The 19,582-nt window shown below is 49.3% G+C and overlaps 1 long non-coding RNA gene across 1 annotated transcript; it reads left to right on the plus strand.

Annotated features, from left to right (window-relative positions):
- Nucleotides 1–4,198: 4,198 nt before the first annotated feature.
- On the plus strand, nucleotides 4,199–17,734 carry LOC111773102 (uncharacterized). The gene is made up of 3 exons (XR_002807297.2): nucleotides 4,199–4,313; nucleotides 13,699–13,778; nucleotides 17,395–17,734. It is a non-coding gene; the product is annotated as an uncharacterized lncRNA (long non-coding RNA).
- Nucleotides 17,735–19,582: the final 1,848 nt, after the last annotated feature.

The raw sequence follows: 19,582 nt of genomic DNA on the forward strand, positions 1-19,582 counted from the left end.
CTCATCACCTCACACAGAGCTAGAGACGGGTTAGCCAGAGTCCCCGCAGAAAACAGTTGGTGCAACCTGGGTGATTTAAGGAAAGTTTAACACAGGGCTGGGCAGGCATTAAGCCAAGAGGGAAGGATGGTGCAGTCTCTGGGGCCGCTACCAGTCCTGAGCCCAAAGGGGAAGCCAGAACTGGGAGAGGACTGTTGTAGGAAGGCTGTACTCCAGGAATGTGACCTCCGGCAGAGGGATGTGTGCGATGGTCCCAACCCTCGAAGAGTGGGCCGCGACAAGCATCACTCTTCCTCCTCTGGATTTCTGCAGCTGCATCTTCCAGGCTCCTCCACCGTGGGGTCTGTCCAATCTATCTCCAGCTCTCCAGCTGGATCTTTCCCAAAAAAAAACCCTAATTGTGATTCAAAGACCAGATACTCAGACTCCAAGCCCACATTTCCCTGAGGATAAAACCCGATCTGCTTAGCTCTGGTGTAAGAGTCCCATGTGACCAGACGCGCCTGCCCCTCTGTGTCACTTCTCCAGGTGCCTTACTTAGAGTCCCCCAGTGCGCCTCTTCACACAGACGGTCCCCTTGGTCTGAGACTCATTCTCCCTCCCAGACGCTTCCTTGTTCACCCAACTGCTCCTGGGCCTTTGAGATTGATTCAAGCGTCACCCCCTCCAGGAAGCCTGCCCTCCAGTCTGAGTCTGAGCCCAGCTTTGGTGTCCCCAGGGCAGCATCCTTCCCTCCCTGTGCTGTGACTGCCCCTGATGGTGATCTGTCCACCATGCCCTCCCAGGGGAGCCCCCAGGGCTGGGCCAGTCACCGCTCCCCATGTCTCAGCACCGAACCCTGGTGCAGAGCCGATATGCGAGAAAGAGAGTTTCCCAATACACATAACTGACCGGCCTGAGCAGCTCGAGTCCGCAGGACTTGACCTTTCCAACTGTGAAGTGAAGGGACATTATTAAATGAGCTTCAGGAGCATATCCAGCTCTAATGTTTCAATTGTCCTTGACCTAAAAGCTACAGAAACAAAACTTGGCATAAGAGGTCTCTTTTCAACATAATGTTAGCAGCCGTCAACCGGCTCTCTGGGACCTTGGGAACGGGGTTCTGACTGAACCTGTGAGTACTGGGCCTCTCTAACGATCTCAGCTTCCCCCCGGCAGGGCGGTGGCCGGCTCAGCCCTTAATTCCGAGGTCAGCTGCAGTAGGAGGCGGGAGCCACGTGTGCCTTGTCGCCCGGGGCATCACGGGGCTGTGTGTAACGGGCTCACACAAGGGAAATAACGTGCCAGCAGATCATAAACAATATTGTATTTGCATTGTGCATGTTTTCCCCATTTCCTCTGGAAATAATCAAAGCTGTATGTGTTGGGATCCTCCTTCCCAGAACCCTGTCCTCCCCAGGGTCATGGGGAGCGCGTGGGGAAGAAACTGTCCTGTGTGAGGGGTGGTGTTAATCCAACTCCACTGAGAAGGTGCTGGGGCCCCAAAGAGAGGACCGCGCCCCAGGCCAGGAGGGGGCAGGGCATGCGTCCTGTCCCCTCCTTCAGAGGGGCTATCAAGGCCCACTGCAGGGCAACCCTCCTAGCAGTGGGTTCTGACTTTCCAGGCTGCGCCCAGGGGCATGTGTGCTCTTATTGCATTATTGGGGGGTGGGGGGGGGTACATTCTTTTAACATTGATCAAAGTAGCACTTGTAGAGAATTTAAAAAGCCAAATGCTCCTACAAGACATCCTGAAAAGCAGGCTTCCGCCCACCCCAGCTCTCACCCCCAGAGGCACCACCTCCAACTGGGCAAGTTGTTTCCTGGTGTCTGAGCTCCACGTGTCTAACTCATAGTTTGTGCTGCTGTGTCTTGACATGTCAATGGAGACGTCCTCTAGACTTGCTGTTTTGGGACATGAGGAACTGGCCCTGTACCACCCCCATGGCTGCACGCTCCCTCCGCTTCTTCCCGCATGGGTTTATCGCATTTTTTGCTAAATCTGTGTCGAGTATTCCTGCCGTGACTATGGAGACCCCGCTCGGGGCTAAGCCCCAAGGCTCCGTCGCTTTCCTCTCCTGTACAACTTCCGTGCGTGGTTAATAGGTGATGCTGCCTTTCACTTCATTTCCCACGCCTGTTTGAACTCAGCCCCAGATTCTCTGACTGAACCCTACACTCCCCTCAATACGGTCAACACCACCACCAGGTGATCTGTCCCACAGCTGGGGCTTCACAGCTGGATCTTGGGGTCCAGGATCCCTTTCCTCAGTTTACTCCCCTTTAAGTGTAACACGCTCTCAGTAGCCTCCAAAAGAAGGTACTTTGGAGACAGTTTTTGAGACCTTGTAAGACTAAAATTATGTTTATCTTACCCTCACACTCAGTTGATGATTTGACTCGGAATCCAGGTGGGAAGTCACATTCTCTCTGAATTCGGAAGGCTCCCATTGAGTTTCACTTTCTCCTTTGTGGTTGAAAAGTTGGGGGGCCATGAAAATTGCACCCTTGAACCTCAATCCTCCCCCACACCTCCATCCGCCTCCCACACCTCCATCCGCCCCCCATACTTCCATCCGCCCCATACACCTCCATCTGCCCCCACACACCTCCATCCACCCCACACTTCCATGTGACCCCAACACCTCTGACTACAGCTAACACAGTTGGCCCAGGGTGCCAGCTGCTCTGCTCCAAAATCTATGGCCACATTTGTGCAGCCTGGCTTCCCAGAGGCTGCTCCCAGGCAGGGCCGAGCGGGAGAGGGATCCTAAGTGGACCATTCTTGGGAGACACGGGTCTCCTCTGACGGCCAACTGGTGTGAGGGCCTTGGGGAACCGCCCTGAGGCTGTGCTCCATCTCCTGGCCTCCCTCCACTCTCTTCCACCTGGGGCCAGATGCCGCGCTGGCTCCTCCCACTCTGGCTCACTCAGGCGGGGGCCCCTGTGAAGTCTGCATTTTTGCTCTGTCTTCTCATCTGCTTCTCAGAGGAACCAGACAGACACAAAGTTCTAACACCATTTTACCTTCTTGTCGCTTGTTCAACCTGTGTTTTCTCTGGATGCTTAGAAGCTCCTCTGTCACTGGTGTCCGAAGCTTTGTGGCAGTCTGCCTCCTAGGGAGCGTTCTCATTCACGGATCTGGGTGTTCAAAGGGCCTGCATCCGTTTCCTGGGGCTGCTGGAACAAGTTGCACAAACTTGGCAGCTTAAACAACAGAAATTTATCGTCTCACGGTTCTGGAGGCCAGAAGTCCAAAACCACGGTGTCAGCAGGACAGCTCCTTCCAAGGGCTGTGGCAGAGAGTCTGTTCAGGCCTCTCTCTTACGTTCAGGTGGCTGCCATCATCCTTGGCGTTCCTTGGCTTGTGGCAGCATAATTCCAGTTTTCATGTGGGACTATCCATCTGTAACCGTCTGTGATCAAATTTCGCATTTTTATAAGGACCCCAGTCCTGTTGCATTGGGGCCCACCCAGCTCCAGTGCGCCCTCATCTTAGCTGTTTCCAGATGAGGCCACCTTCTGAGGTCCTGGGGTTAGGTCTTCAACACACAAATCTGGGGGGACACAATTCAACCCGTAGCAGGGTCCTTTCGGATTGTAAACTCAGCTCCTTCCACCACCCCATGTTCTTGATTCTCCCTTCGGATATCAGACTGCTACAATGACCTTCTTATTTTCTTATCTTTTTCACGTATTTTCTAATGTTTTGTCTTCTTTGTTTTTGTGGAAAATATCTTTATCTTCTAATCTACTGACATTTAAAAATTCTGCCACCGTGTCCTTTACTTATACAGCACCCTGCTCTGACTGTGCACGGTCCATGCGGTGAGGGCAGGCACATCTCCGCCGTCCTCTGCTTCTTGTGCTGTCTGCTTTTCCACTCCCGCTGGCTGTTGCTCAGCTCTGGTTGGTTTTGTCTTATTTGGGCCCCTGCCTGGCGTGGAGGGTGTCGCTCAGATGTTAGGGGAGCGTTGGCTATGCGTCCCTATTCAGACTCCAGAAGGCTGATTGGAAGTGTGGGTGTCTGGGTGGGCCGTGTTGATGTGTGGGCCTCACTGGAGGGACCCCAACATCATAGACTTTCTCTCAGGCGCATCAGCCCCCCGCCTGTAATTCCCTTGGCTATCGACTGGGGTGCAGAAGACTTGCTGGGCGGCCAGTGTTCTAGAACACGTCAGAAGGGAGTGTTCCAGGAGCAGGAGAATCTCATGGTTCAGGGTGCAGTCACTCAACGGCAGATTCTCAAGCACCTTCGGGGGACCCGGGGGCCCTAAGCCTTGGTCTCTTCTGATTCAGCATCTGCAGGGAGCAGACCTCCTGCCGGCTGTGGGGTAAGGCGGGGTGTCCTGGCTGAACGGGGTCGGGGAGCAGAGGTGGGGCACAGGCACCCGTGACCCTGCCGCTCTAAACGTAGGGTCGTCCTTCTGGACCTCCTGGTGCTTCTTCCCCCTCAGGCCTGCCTCTCTCTCTCCTGCACCACTGCCACCAGTCTGTAGCCACCATCATCCCGTCTCCTCCTCTCCTCTCTGTGTGTGTGTGTTCACATCTTTTTAAATTCCTGTGCTGTCCTTCTAGTGGGATTTTCAGTAGAAGCGGAGATAAATCCCGTGTTCAAGCCCCTATTGATCCCTGGATACAATTGGCCTAGTGAGGGGCCATGAGGACCTTCCCCAAAGTGAGGACAGAAAGGGGTGCAGGAGGGCGGAGCTGAGGGAGGTGGTCTGAGCATGTCAGGATGTGACAGCGGCATCTCACCTCGTCAGCATCCAAAGACTCTGTCGGGCTACCATTTCTCGGCGGGTTGCCTCTTGTTACAGGTAAGTTAACAACATTTTTAAAATAAAGAACATTTGCCGACATCGTCCAGACTCGGCTGAGTGGAATCTCATCTCCTCGCTTTGGTCCCAGTCCCGAGTGTGTGCGGCAGAACTGACTGGCCGGCGGGTGCTGGAGCTCCCCAGCCAGGGCTGGACCAGCCGCAGCCCCTGCTGGGCGGGAAGCAAACGCACTTCAGGAGGAAAGCAGGACCCGGCTGGCAACCCTCCGGAGGGCCGATGGCCGGCCATGGGGTCAGAGGGCCCCAAAGCAACGGGGCTCACAATGGAAACACTTTCGCAGGGCGACGAAGATGAGGGGCTGAGAAAGTGGGGTGCAGTAGGAGAGGGTGGGTGCTGGGGAGGCAGGACCGTGTCTGGGAGCCCAGCCATCTCCTGGCACCCGGGCTGAAGGACGACAGGAAAAGAGGGGGTCAAAGCTGGACGGGGAATGGGGCCTCACTCCCCAAGGCTGAGCTCCTCCTCACCCCGCAGAGAAACAGGCGATGTGCTGTGGGCTCGGACGTGTGGGGTTTCCACCCTTCACGCCTGAGGTGTCCTCACTCAGGGAGCCAACCGTCGTCGTCACCAGGAGCGTGAGCAGCCCCGCAGCTCTTCCTGTGAAAGAGCAATTAGCTCGAGGACCTCTCGTTCTTCTCGTTCTTCTCGTTCCTCTCGTTCCTCTCGAACTCTGCCCACAGCCTGCAGCAGCCAGGCCGGCAGCCAAGCCCCTGTCCGCAGCGGCCAGCCCAGGACGCCGGCCCAGCTGGCAGGAAGTCAGACCTCCAACTCCAGCAACCAGCTCAGGAACCTCTGTAACAACTGGGCCAAAACAGCCAGGACCTGATCAATATCTGCCAGCTCTCCTCCTTATTGGCCCCACTTCCAACTTGGGACCAACTGGGGAAAGTGAAACGTGCTCCCCTAACCAGTCACGCAGGAGCCCAGCTTCCCCAGCCCACAGCCTCCAGCAGGCACAGCCGAGCCCGCCTCATGCCACCATGGAGCCGTCCTGTTCTCTGCCTGCCGCTGAGTCCCCGCCGAGCACAGGTGATGGTGGCCCACCCCCGCGCTCCAGCCAGCTCTGAATCAGCTCTGCTCTCAGGGGGCCTCTGTGCATTCCACTGCAGTGGAGCAGCACGTAGCTCCAGGCCTCTGGGTCCCTCCCGAGCTCTCCCGACAGAGCCACGCTGTCCAGAAGCAAAACATGGGCAGTTTCCCCAAGTGAGTTGTGGCCCCGGCTGCCAGCTGCAGTGGGGCCCACCAGGCTTCGCAGGGAGCCCGGCCAGCATTTGCAATCGGTTTCCTTTGGTAACACACATTCTAAGCTCCAGTCAACCCGCAAATAAAGTTTTAGAGAATTATTTTCGAACTCAGCACTTGCGGCTGCGTGGGACCCGCATTCATCCACGTTTGTACCTGGGGTCTCGTCTCTGACTTGCTGTTTGCAGCTCTTCCTTAGAGCTGCTGGGCCCATCCCCTCCCCACCCCTCGCCCTTGATCACCGGGGGTTGCCCAGCTCCCCGCGGAGGCCGTCCGTCCAGCGTGGTTTCTGTGTCACAGTCAGGCACCCTCAGGTGTGCGGGAGCCTTAATTCATCAAGGGGGCAGCACCTCGTTTGAATCCTTTTGCAGTCACTGCGCACAGTGACAATTTAAAACACAATTCATACTACTAGGTCAGATTGATTTTGAAACCTGACACATCATTTTTATACTGAAATTTCACTACGTTTTACAGTGTATCTCAACGGAAACAGTTTTAAAGGAACAATATTATTTACAGTCCTAAACTCAACCTCCTCCTGAAAGCAAATATTTCCGTGAACAACCTCAGAGGGGAAAAAAAGTACAAAAATCCCAATATCTGAGGAGAAAAAGTGTTAATTTGGCAAGAAACACATTAACACTGGTTTGTGAGAGAGAGTTCCCATGATCCAAGGGATCTGCAGCTTTATTCTTAATGCTCCACAAACCTGAAATACGGGAAGCACAGGACAAGACCATTCATTGTGACTCGGGCCAATTATGTGGCCCCTCAAAAATGATGTTTTCTAGCTCACTTGCTCACATATCCCCCTTAGATGGGGAAGCTGGGCACGTGGAGGGGTTTTCTCCTGCTGCACAGGACTCTCCACCTGTGACTCTGAGCATGTGATCCCCAACGAGTCTTAGTTTCCTGAACTGGTAGCCGTGGCACGCCCCTTTGTTGCCACATTACCAGAAGAGCTAATGAGTACAGATGTCTGCAAACAGCTTTGTAAATTCAAGGAACAACGTCACTTGTTGGGAATGGGGGGCTTCGCTTCAACGTTGGGGCCTTTGCAGAATGCAGAAGCTTGGTCCTCCCCACCCTCCCGACGGGGTTGGGGCAGGTCAGGGTTGGAGTAGAGAGTTCTTCACAAATATTCTGACTTACTTCCCTTCAGGAAGTCCGGACAGGCTCTCTGCCTGTTTCTACCTTCCAACCACTGAGACGAGTCACATGGAATTTCCCCGAATAAGAAGTCCCCCTAAAACAAGCTAAATCGGTGACATTAGGTTAAACTGACCGTCGGGCATGGCCTCCAAAGGGAAGGAAGTCACTCAGAGGCGGGCGGGTAAGGGAGGTGGGGCGCTGCATTTTGCTGGTGGCCGTTTGCAGTGGCTCCGCAGTCAGGCCCCACCCTCTGTGCTCGGCCACCTCCCACCCCCCCTCCCCACTCACTTGACTCTTGTCCCCTCAGCCCTGGTCACTTCACAATCTGAGTCCATTTCCTTGATTGAGGGAGGCCGGGGACCTTGGAACAACCCATTCCTGGACCCAAAAAAGCAGAAAACCATGAGGAGAGAAGAGAGACAGTTACTAGAAATAAATCATACCTCAAAGCAAGGACGACGAAAAGGCAGTGAGGGAAAACATGCTCAAGAATTCGGGCTTACCCACATCTGACTCTCAAACGTGTTCCTGGAACTGAGAAACACTGGGAAATCCCTGGAGGGTTTTCCCCTGGGATTCCCACATCCAGGGCTGCTGTTAAACCAAGAGCGATTTCATTTGTTTCCAAGTGTTTTAATCAGATTTTAAAGATGCTCTAGTGCCTGAAGATGAAAGGAACACTTGTTGGAATAATTTCCACAGTTCTGCTCTGTCGTCCAGCCAGAGCGCCCAGAAAACGGTGCACCTTGTATCTGCCGGGGCTTCCGAACACAGAGGACATGCAAAGCGGCTCTCACATTATTCAGACGTGTGTTTCGAGTGGAAATGTGTACACGCTCATTTACCATCAAGTCCCCGAAATGATGACTTCTGCCGCGATCACAGCCTTGCTCTTTGTTTACGATGTCTGTCAACGCCTCCTCACCGGAAGATGGGAGATGCTTTTTTTGCTGCATAAAGCAGGTGAGATTGCTGAGACTGACTCATCTGTCATGAATATTCTTTAATTGCAAAACTGTCTCTCAAAGGCCACCTGCATCACCTTAGTCTCTCGGTCCCCACCCAGTTAGAAGCATCGCATGAGTCACAGAGACAGGCTGTCTAGCTTTGGGGCTTCTTCAGAACCGCAGTGGCGAGCCCAGGAACGCCCTCAGCTCTGAGTGGTTGGCATGTGTCTTTGCTGAGCACCCTGGGTCTCAGGGTCCCCCAGGCCCTTGAGAAGGGCTCCTTGTGCACTGAAAAACCTAAGCGTTCCAATACCCAGGCTGTGGTTGATTCTTTGGTTTCCAAGCTCATTTCTGTTTCGTTTTGTTTTTAACACCCGTTTGATGGGCTGCGAACTCCTAGTGAGAACAGCAGCCTTGGATGAAATAAACTATGAAGTTGGGAACTTGGGGATGCAATAAGCATATCTTCCTAAATTGCAAATCATTAACTGGTTCACAGACTTTTGCTGTGACAAACATATTGCATTGTTTAAGTGGCCTAAATGGGTTCGTTCTGCTCCCGTAGATCGGCCCTAATGCTCTCCCAGCAGGAAATTTATTGCAAAAAAATCGTTCTGACTGGAGAGGAAAAGAAAAATATGCATCTTTCACCAAATACTAAAAGATAAATATCTGACGAGTCACAATTCAAGTAGAAAGTGACTTTCAACGTGTGTCCCCGGATGCTCTCCCGTCTCACCCCAGAACCCGTGCAGGATTCATCTGTGAGAATAAAAGAGAACACTGGATTGATGTGATTTTGCACTTCAAACTAATTTTAAGATACTGGTGTTGCTGCACTGGGAAAAAAAATGATATATGTAAACTGTGTCAACTCAGATACTTTAAATAAACAAAAGAGCTGATATTTAAAAGAAACATAAAGTTTTTTTTTTCCAAACTGAAAAATCCCTTTGTAATGCAATCACTCAGGTTCTAATTTTAAATTATCCACTTTATGAACTTGGAGTTTTGGAAATCTCGTTTTCATAAAGGAGAGTGTCCTACACAGCCTAGTTTGAACTCATCTACTCCCCATCAGTTTCCCTTTGACTAAAGAGAAAGTGTACGCCACTTGACGCGATGACTTCTTTAGGAGTTTAATTTCTCAGCATTCTCTAGAGGACTCTAATATTGCTGCTGTTCAAGGACCCTCCAGAGAACATCAACAGCTCTCTAGCTGTGCTTCTTCCGCCTCTTTCTCTTCCTCCTCCTTCTCCTCCTTTTATTCATCAAAGTGGTTGCAATATTTAGCAATGAAATTAGAAAATCAAATCGTGGATCTGGTTGGTTTTGGAGCATTTATTCAATTATTACTCCAATTATCAGCCCACCTTTAACAACTTACGGTTACAAAATTCATTACATATTATCCAGAAATATGAAACAGGCTTAAATCCTCAAACGTAATTTCAGCCTGTGTTCCAAAATGGGTCCTTTCTCGGGGAGCTGTCTACAAGCAGTGCTGACGACTGCCAGCGGGTGTCGTCACCAAGACTCACACATGACAGGAAGGGAAATCCGGGTGGTGTTATGTGCCTACTGTGATATTGTCAGGACATCTAAGAAAGGCAAATTATGTTCTCTCTTCATCGCTTTCTTTCTAAACATATTTGACAACCCATCTTTTATTAATATTTGCATTCTCTGAGACGATTCTTTTGTACGCCACCATGCTGCTTCAGTACGAGGTATCAATCATGGATTAAGAAAGAGATAATCCCATATAAAGAATATTTATGTCTTAATTATCTTGAAAGGTTGGCACAGTAATTGAAAATTCAAAGGTCAAAAATTCTGCTTTGTTTTTCTTATTTTTCAAGAAATCAAGAGGCCAACAACACAAAGATTGATAGAAATACATTTTCCTTGTCTCTTCTGCACGTTATACTAACCGGGAAAAAAATGTCAAATTGACAGGACTTTGTGATGTTTTCTCTTTAAAGATGAATATGCCTCAGCATGCCCACTAATAAAGATGCCACCTTATAGGTAAAGGACCAACAGACCAATCATGAAAGAGGTCGTTATGAAGGAGAGTGAATGCTGGAAACATGTATAATCTCAGTAACAATCAAACACAAATAAAAGCCAAAACTGAGATGTCATGATTCACCGATCAAATAATCACACACAAAATGTATTAATCACAAGTACTGTGTGAGAGAGTGCTTTTGATTTCCATGGGGGTGGTTGCAGACAAAGATTCAGGAGCGTTAAAAATGTTCATAGCAATTGACTCATTAGTGACCCTCTTGGGAATCTAATCAAAGAAAAAAATCTCAAATCCAAAGATATATGGACAAGATTGTTCATTCCAGCAATATGTATAATAGAAAAACACAGGACACATTCTAAATATTGCCCACAGAATCGTTAAATAAACTAAAAAAGTCGTATGCTTCTATATATTTAGTCAACAAAATAATGTCTTTGCAGGGGCCAGCCCAGTGGCATAGCAGTTAAGTTCGCACACTGCAGTTTGGTGGCCTGGGGTTCACTGATTTGGATCCCGAGTGCAGACCTATGCACCGCTCATCAAGCCATGCTGTGGCAGGGGTCCCACATACAAAACAGAGGAAGATGGGCATGGATGTTAGCTCAGGGCCAGTCTTCCTCAGCAAAAAGAGGAGATTAGCAGCAGATGTTAGCTCAGGGCTAATCATCCTCAAAAAAAATAAAATATAAAATAATGTACATACTTTCAGAGATAAGCACCTGAAAGGATATCGGCAAATTGTCTCTAAATAGTATGACTGTGGATATTTTTCCTGCTAGTCTTTGCTCATCTGCATATTTTTGTTTTATGCAGTAAGCATGCTTGTTTCAGTAGTAAGGAAAACTCTTAAGAGAAAGAAATACATTTACTAAGAGTATATGGGTAAGTGCTTATGATGAAATAGTAAGTGGATAAAAGGAAGATATAAATTTTATATACAGTAAGAGCTAAACTATGTAAAATAATATGCATAAAGGAAGGAAATACACTGATGATGAGTTGAGAGTGGCAGCTGAGTTGGGGACAATTTTATTCTTTTCTCTATTTCAAGTTTTCTACAATGAGCACGGATTACTTTTAGTATCAGAAAAAAATAATTTTTCAATAAAAATATTGAACCTGGACCCATAACCTGCACCATAATAAAAATTAACTCAAAATGGATCATCGAGTAAATGTAAAATCTAAAATCACAAGACACCTGGAAGAAAACGTAGAAGGAAATCTTCTGACTTTGGGTTAGGCAAAGATTACTTAGGACACCGAAAGCACGGCCCATAAAAGAAAAAATGGATAAATCTTACTTCATCAGAATTAAAAACTTCTGGTCTTTGAAAGATACTGATGGCTATGAACAGTCAAGCCACTGACTAGGAGAAAATATTTACAAAACACACATGAGATAAACACTTGCATCCATCATATAGAAAGAATTCTCAAAACTTGATAATAAGAAACAAACAACCCAATTTAAAAATAGGCAAAAGGTTTGAAGGAAGGTATTTGAGTGGCGAATAAGCACATGAAAAGATATTCAACATCCTTAGTCACATTAGGGAAATGCAAATAAAACCGTAATGAAATACCACTACGTATCTATCAGAATGGCTAAAAATTTAAAAAAAAACAAACAAGCAATACCAAGCACTGGCGAGGATTCAGAGCAGCTATATCTCTCATACCCTGCTGAGCAAATGCAAAACGGGACAGCCACTCTGGAAGTCAGCTCAGCGGTTTCTTTTACTGTTAAACCATATTCTCCATGTTACCCAACAATTTCACTCCTATTTACCCAAAAGAAATGGAAACTATGTGCACTCAAAAACCCGTCTGCAAGTGTTTATTCCTGATCACCAACAACTGAAAACAACCCCAACCAGCTGGGGAATGCATAAAGGACCTGGCGTCCCTCTTTACGATGGGATCCTACTCAACACGGACCAACAGCAGAGATGAATCTCAAATGCCCATGCCACCTAAAAGAAGCCAAACGTAAGAGGCCGCATATCGTGTGATTCCATTTATGTGACATTCTAGAAAAGGCAAAATAAAGGCCAAAAACAGCTCCGTGGTGCCAAGGGCTGGAGGTGGGCAAGAGGCTGACCACAAAGGAACTGGAAGGAATTTGGGGAGAGTTGGAACTATTCTCTGTCTTGATTGAGGTGTTGGTTCTATAACTGTGCGTTTGTCAGAGCCTATAGAACGGTACAATAAAAGCAGTGGTTCTGCTCTTTAATTTCATGAACAAACTTTCATGATTGTTGGAAAGATGAAAAGGTTCCGGAGATGGATGGTGGTGGTGGTTGCGCAACAACGCGAATGTGCTAATGCCACTGAACGGCACACTTAAAAATGGGTAAAATGGAGAACGTATGTTTGGTATCTTTTACCACTATAAAAATAGTTTCATAATTGTTATTCATTAATTTTTTTTTAAATATCCTATTTTACCTTTGGGTAATAATTGTGTTTTAAAGCACGTTCATCTCTGTTACATCATTGACACCGTCCCAGCGGCACCGTCCCAGTGAAGCCCAGGGGGCTTCAAACCACCCTCCTCTGACGTGTCAGAAAACCGGTCCCCGTCGTCCGTGACCTAAGCGGCACAGCCTGCAGGTGGCGCCCTTCCGATCCCTGTTCTCAGCACCAATCCGCGTCTCCCCTCCAGAAACTTCCTTTGCTGAGTGACAGCAGAGGTGTTGTCTGAATCTGTGTGGGTTTTTGGAAACAAGGCCAGTTCGGTCAAAACGTAATTTCCTTCAGTATCCCAAGCAGAGGTTTGAGTCAATAAGATTCAAAACTCACTTTTAACAAATGCCTCTGTTCCATTAATTTTCTGTCATACAGGACTCAAAAGTTTTCATGAAATCACACTTTAGCTAAGTGCAATGCACTTTGGTAGTTTCTATTCTGTTCTGTACTGTTTCATTTTTTTAAATGATGGTCGTGACCCACTAAAGGGCACTTTATCACGCCTGTTGGGTAGCGACCCACGACTTGGAAAACAGCTCTAGTGAGCCTGGCCGCACAACGCTTTAGCGTCCCATCCACAGCTTTTGTAGGGGAAAGACTCAGAGTTACGCGAAGACCCTATTCAGCTATTTGGGGAAGTGACTCGTATTAACAAAACTTGAAACCCATGTGATGAAAGCGCCCTTGCCTCTGAGGCCTGATTTCCACTCCTGTGACCCGCACCAGGGCTGCTCCAACCACACCGATGGCCTCGATGGCCTCACTGTTCCTCACACCTCCAGGCACTGCCCTGCCTCAGGGCCTTTGAACTGGCTCTTCCTGCTACCTGAAGTCTTCCCCAGATCTCCCGTGACTAGACCCGACCTCCCCCAGGTCTCTGTTCCAGTGTCACATTCTCAATAAGGCCTGCCCTGCAGCCACCCTCTCAGTCACAATCACCCTTCTCTTTATCTCCTATTCATTGCCCTTTCACCTCCTAACGCACTATTAGTTACTTTACTTACTGTTTCTTTTTGATTTCTCCCAGTTAGTCTCTAACTCCATAAGGATGAGCATCTTCACCTTTTCATCACTAACACATTCCAACTGGAGGAGAGCAGCTGGCAGGTATTTACTGATAGGCACTGAGGGAATGTTGGGTGGATGGATGGATTCATTTCTCAGATATTTTCTACACATTAGGGCAGATGAATGACAAGCTTTACACTGTACACTCTCTAGTCCCCCCTTATCTGCGGGGGATTCGTTCCCAGACCCCCAGGGGATGCCTGAAACCACGGATAGTACTGAGCCCTATATAACCTGTGTTTTTTCTATACATACATACCTATGATAAAGTTTAACTTATAAATTAGGCACAGTAAGAGATTAATAATAACTACTAATAAAATAGAACAATTATAACAATATGCTGTAATAAAATTTACCATAGATCTTAGTGACCTCAGCCTACGACGCTTTTTCTTTCCTTATTAAGTCAAGAACTTTCACCTTTTCACTTAAAGGAAGCTCTTTACAGCTTCTCTTTGGCCTCTCAGAATTGCCAGCATCACTCCTCTTGCGCTTTGGGGCCATTATTGAGTAAAATAAGGGTTCCTTGAACACGAGCACTGTGATCCCATGACAGTAGATCTGATAACGGAGACAGCTACTAAGTGACCAATGGGCAGTGGCAAATACAGTGTGGATCCGCTGCACGGAGGGGTGAGTCACCTCCCAGGAGGGACAGCACAAGATTTCATCACGCTACTCAGAACGTCATGCAATTTAAGACATTAATTATTTAATTCTGGAGTTTTGCATTTAATATTTTCAGGCTGAGGTTGACCATGGGTAACTGAAACCACAGAAGGTGAAACCATGGATAAGGGGGGACTACTGTACCGGGTCCAGGGGAGGGGAGCTGGGCACATGGTTCTGGGGTCTTACCCTGCCCTCCACCCCAGGGCCTGGGCTGGTACAATGATTCTCAAAGTGTGGGACTAAGGAACACCTGCAGCAGAATCACTCATCATGCTTACTAAAAATGCAGATTCCCAGACCCCACCCCAGACCTACTGAATTAGACTACCTGATGCTGGGACCAGTAGTTTGGTTTTTTTTTTTTACAATTTTTTTTTTTTGAAGAAGAAGATTAGCCTTGAGCTAACATCTGCCACCAATTCTCCTCTTTTTTGCTGAGGAAGACTGGCCCTGAGCTTACATCTGTGCCCATCTTTCTCTACTTTATATGTGGGATGCCTACCACAGCCTGGCTTGCCAAGTGGTGCCATGTCCGCACCTGGGATCCGAACTGGTGAACCCCGGGCCGCCGAAGCGGAACGTGCAAACTTAACCGCTGAGCCACCAGGCCGGCCCCAGTAGTTTGTATTTTAAATAAGCCCCAAACCCCACCCCCAGCCCAAATGAATCACTGGCCCTGTGGAAAGAGCACTTGAGTCAGGAACTGCATTCTGATCCATTTCCAGTACTAACCAGTTGTTTAGACTTCACTGTTACCTGCATGCTGTTAGACTAATTCTGAGTGTGCACACACTGCTAGTGATAGCTGGGTCGTCATGGAGGTGGTGGTGATAGGGTGGTGGTGATGGTAGTGGTGGTGGTGATAGTAGAGGTGGCAGTGATGGTAGAAATGGTGGTGGAGGTGGTGGTGGTGATAGACTGGTGGTGATGGTGGTGGAGGTGGTGGTGGTGATAGGGTGGTGATGGTGGAGGTGGTAATGGTGGTGGTGATGATGAGGGTGGTGGTGATGGTAGAAATGGTGGTGGAGAAGGTGGTGGTGATAGACTGGTGGTGATGGTGGTGGAGGTGGTGGTGGTGATAGGGTAGTGATGATGGAGGTGGTGATGGTGGTGGTGATAGGGTGGTGATGGTGGAGGTGGTGGTGATGGTAGAAATGGTGGTGGAGGTGGTGGTGGAGATAGACTGGTGGTGATGGTGGTGGTGGTGGTGATAGGGTGGTGATGGTGGAGGTGGCAGTGATGGTAGAAATGGTGGTGGAGATAGACTGGTGGTGATGGTGGTGGAGGTGGTGGTGGTGATAGGGTAGTGATGATGGAGGTGGTGATGGTGATGGTGGTGGTGATGGTAGAAATGGTGGTGGAGGTGGTGGTGGAGATAGACTGGTGGTGATGGTGGTGGAGGTGGTGGTGGTGATAGGGTGGTGATGATGGAGGTGGTAATGGTGGTGGTGATGGTGGTGGTGATGGTAGAAATGGTGGTGGAGGTGGTGGTGGTGATAGACTGGTGGTGATGGTGGTGATAGGGTAGTGATGATGGAGGTGGTGATGGTGGTGATGGTGGTGGTGATGGTAGAAATGGTGGTGGAGGAGGTGGTGGAGACAGACTGGTGGTGATGGTGGTGGAGGTGGTGGTGGTGATAGGGTGGTGATGGTGGAGGTGGTGGTGATGGTAGAAATGGTGGTGGAGGTGGTGGTGGTGATAGATTGGTGGTGATGGTGGTGGAGGTGGTGGTGGTGATAGGGTGGTGATGATGGAGGTGGTAATGGTGGTGGTGATGGTAGAAATGGTGGTGGAGGAGGTGGTGGTGATAGACTGGTGGTGATGGTGGCGGAGGAGGTGGTGGAGATAGACTGGTGGTGATGGTGGTGGAGGTGGTGGTGGTGATAGGGTGGTGATGATGGAGGTGGTAATGGTGGTGGTGATGGTGGTGGTGATGGTGGGGGCAGGAGGGCTGGGAGTAATCAAGCTGCTGGCACTGATCAATGTCTAGCCAACGCCAAGGACCATTCTAAGTGCATTAACTCGGTTCGTCCTGTCCACAGCCCTTCTGTCACCTACCCTAACATGAGGACAGGGAGGCAGAGATGAGGGATGTGACTGACTTAAGGCTGGAGGCTAGTTAAAGGAAAGTCCATTTCAGGTGGTCTGGTTCCCGACCGTGCCATTTCACTGCCTTCAGTGAGATCCATACTACCATTTTTTACAATAAAAATAAAGAAATCTTATTTTTCTCATCTATTAGACAAAAAAAAAAAACTACAATAAAATCCAGTAGGAAATATTCAAAGAGGTAGTTTTTATAAATTTCCACCTAACCCATGAGAGGAGGCCTGGGGTCTCCTGTCCCTTCCTGCCCACGCGTGTGAAGCCCCAGCTGTGGCAGGAAGCCTGCCCCTCACCCCCGCTGGCTCTCCAGCATGCTGGGTCTTCAGGGCCCGGGGAGGGACGCTGCAGCCGGGCTTGCTGGGCCTTTCTAGGGAGACTATAGGTTGCCTCATCTCCTGCCACTAGGAGAGTTGGCACATGCGCGTCAGCCTGGAAGCAGACCCTACCCGAAGGCCCCTGCTCATCTTCGAACCCTAGGGCGACCTGGGGGCCTAGATCTAGCACCAGCCCAGCCCCTCAGGCCCAGCTGATTTAAACTCCCCAAGAGCAGGGTCTCCATGTGGGGTGCAGAGGAGCACCTTCCTGCTGCAAGGCGCCCTCCCTCTTTTCTCCAGACACCACCCCTGGGGCCTTGGACTTCGCTCCGGACCCCTTAAAGCTGCTTATTACAATTCCAGGAGCCACCTCCCTCCAAGCCGCCTTTGAAGCCTTTATCTCAGCACTCATGGTTTCATACTTAAGGAGGGCATGCGGCCTGCCAGCTGAGTGCTGCTATGAGCCGCATGGAACTGTGAACACGTGTGTCCAGATCAGGCCGAGACTGAGCGCATCCCTGGCCCTTCCTCGTAAGCATCTGTTCCCATCCTTCTGTAGGAGAGCTGCGGAGGCAATGGGATTATTCCGGAGTGTTTACTTCACTGTTTGGAGCATCAGTATGTAAAAAGGCCCAGCCAGGGAATTGCCCGCGACAGCTTTCCAGTCTCAGAATGTTTGTGCTCCCAACGTGAGCTGACAGCATCAAAGGTAGAGTGAGCTTCCAATGGAAAGAGCTGGAGGAGCAGACCCACCGGCCCTCAGCAACCTGAGCAGGAGGAACAGGGCCACTGACGGGTCCTAGACACAAAATGGCACAGCGCACCAGCGAAACAACCATGTGCATATCTACGTGCTGGAGTTCCTTTCATGTAAGAAACACAGAGAAAAAGAAAACATAGGCATTGTCTGTTCTTCTGTGCCAAAAAGAAACCCAGGGAGGAGAAATCAGAAACAGAGGAGATTGGTTACCTATGGGGGTAAGCTATAGCTAGGTTAGGAGGTGGGATGGGTGGAAACTACAGAGGGCTGGGGACGGGCCTCAGGGCTGGGGAGCGGCAGCTCTCGGAGTCTACCTTTGATATATGGTTCTGACTTGAGAACCAGGCTGGCGTTTCACAGTGGCCACTCAACCAGTAAGGATGGAGGAAGAAGGCCAGTGAAATACAAACAGGAACAAACGAGCCCAAATGTACTACAAATAAGTAACATAACAACGTGGAAGGGGGGTGAGCAAGAAAAGAACTAGCCTAACTAGCATACTCAACTATAACTTGACTATCCACTCTGTCGGGGTGCTAGAGCAAAATACCATAGACCTGGGCAGCTGGAGCCACAAACACCTCTGCCAGTTCTGGAGGCGGGAAGTCCGAGAGGGAGGCGCCAGCAGACGGTTTTTGTAAGGACCCTCTTCTGGCTTGCAGATGGCCACCTTCCTGTTGTGTGTTCACATGGCAGAGAGAGAGCTTGGCATCCCTCCTTATAAGGGCACTAATCCCATCACGGGGCTCCACCCTCATGACCTCACCTGACCTAAGGACCTGCGAGAGGCCCACCTCCTAAGGCCATCACATTGGGGGGGAGGGCTTCCACATGTGACTTTAAGGGGGACACGAACATTTGCTCCATTACCAACTTTACAGCTAAAGCCAACTTGAAGAGTTTTCCAGTGGCCACATGTGTGACAATGGGAACATAATAAATAACAATAATAACAGATTATAGTCCATAAAATAAGAATTCATGAGTCCATACTGACATAAATAATTGAATAAATAAATAAATGGGAAACAGTGAAAGCGCTTCCTTACAATAGCATTACGAGGAGTGAATAGAGAATAATGGAGTTATAAAAGCATCATTGGGCACCCGACATCATAGTGATTCATTCAGGTAAGAATCATCAGTGTATGCTGAACTAGCGGGTGAGAGTTTGACTGAAACAGGATATTTATAGAATCTCAAAGTATCTCCCACAAGATCCTTACTAATTACGATGGGAAAAATAACTATACAGTGGAGAAAGCTGGAAGACACCACCTCGAGGGCTGGACCAGCTGGGCAGTTTCCAGAGGTGTCAAAACTCACAAAAAAGCCCACTAGAAATGGAGAGGGATGGCAACAATTATGGTGACTAGAATTCCACTCAGGGAGTACTAGTTGCGGGTAGAAATAGGCATGCCCACTTGCGGGGATGGCGGATAGCTCAAGACCCCGAGGAGAGGTTGAGTGTCCGCCTTCACATCTCCACCACGGAGACCTCAGTTCCTCCTTTCAATACTTTTTTTTTTTTTTAATAGATTGGCATCTGAACTAACAACTGTTGCCAATCTGCTTCTTCTTTTTCTTTTTCTGCTTTTTCTCCCCAAATCCCTCCAGTACATAGTTGTATATTCTACTTGTGGATCCTTCTTGTTCTGCTATGTGGGACACCCCCTCAGCGTGGCCTGATGAGCGGCGCCATGTCCGGACCCAGGATCCGAACCGGTGAAACCCTGGGCCACCGAAGTGGAGCACGCAAACTTCGGCCACAGGGCCGGCCCTGTCAATATGGTATTTTTAAGTATTAAAAATATACTGGGTGACAGAGGTGAGAATAGATGACTTTGCCCACCGTACCTGTTGTGCTGCACTGGAATGCCCTTCCCTCCACCCAGTTTCTCCCAAATTTCTGCAAAGCTCGCTTCCTGTGCTGCCTCTTTGGGAGACTTCCCTCCCGGCCCCACGGAGTTGGTGCCTCCTGCGTGCT

Source organism: Equus caballus, chromosome 4 (assembly GCF_041296265.1).
Source record: "Equus caballus isolate H_3958 breed thoroughbred chromosome 4, TB-T2T, whole genome shotgun sequence".
In the NCBI taxonomy this organism is placed as follows: Eukaryota; Metazoa; Chordata; class Mammalia; order Perissodactyla; family Equidae; genus Equus; species Equus caballus.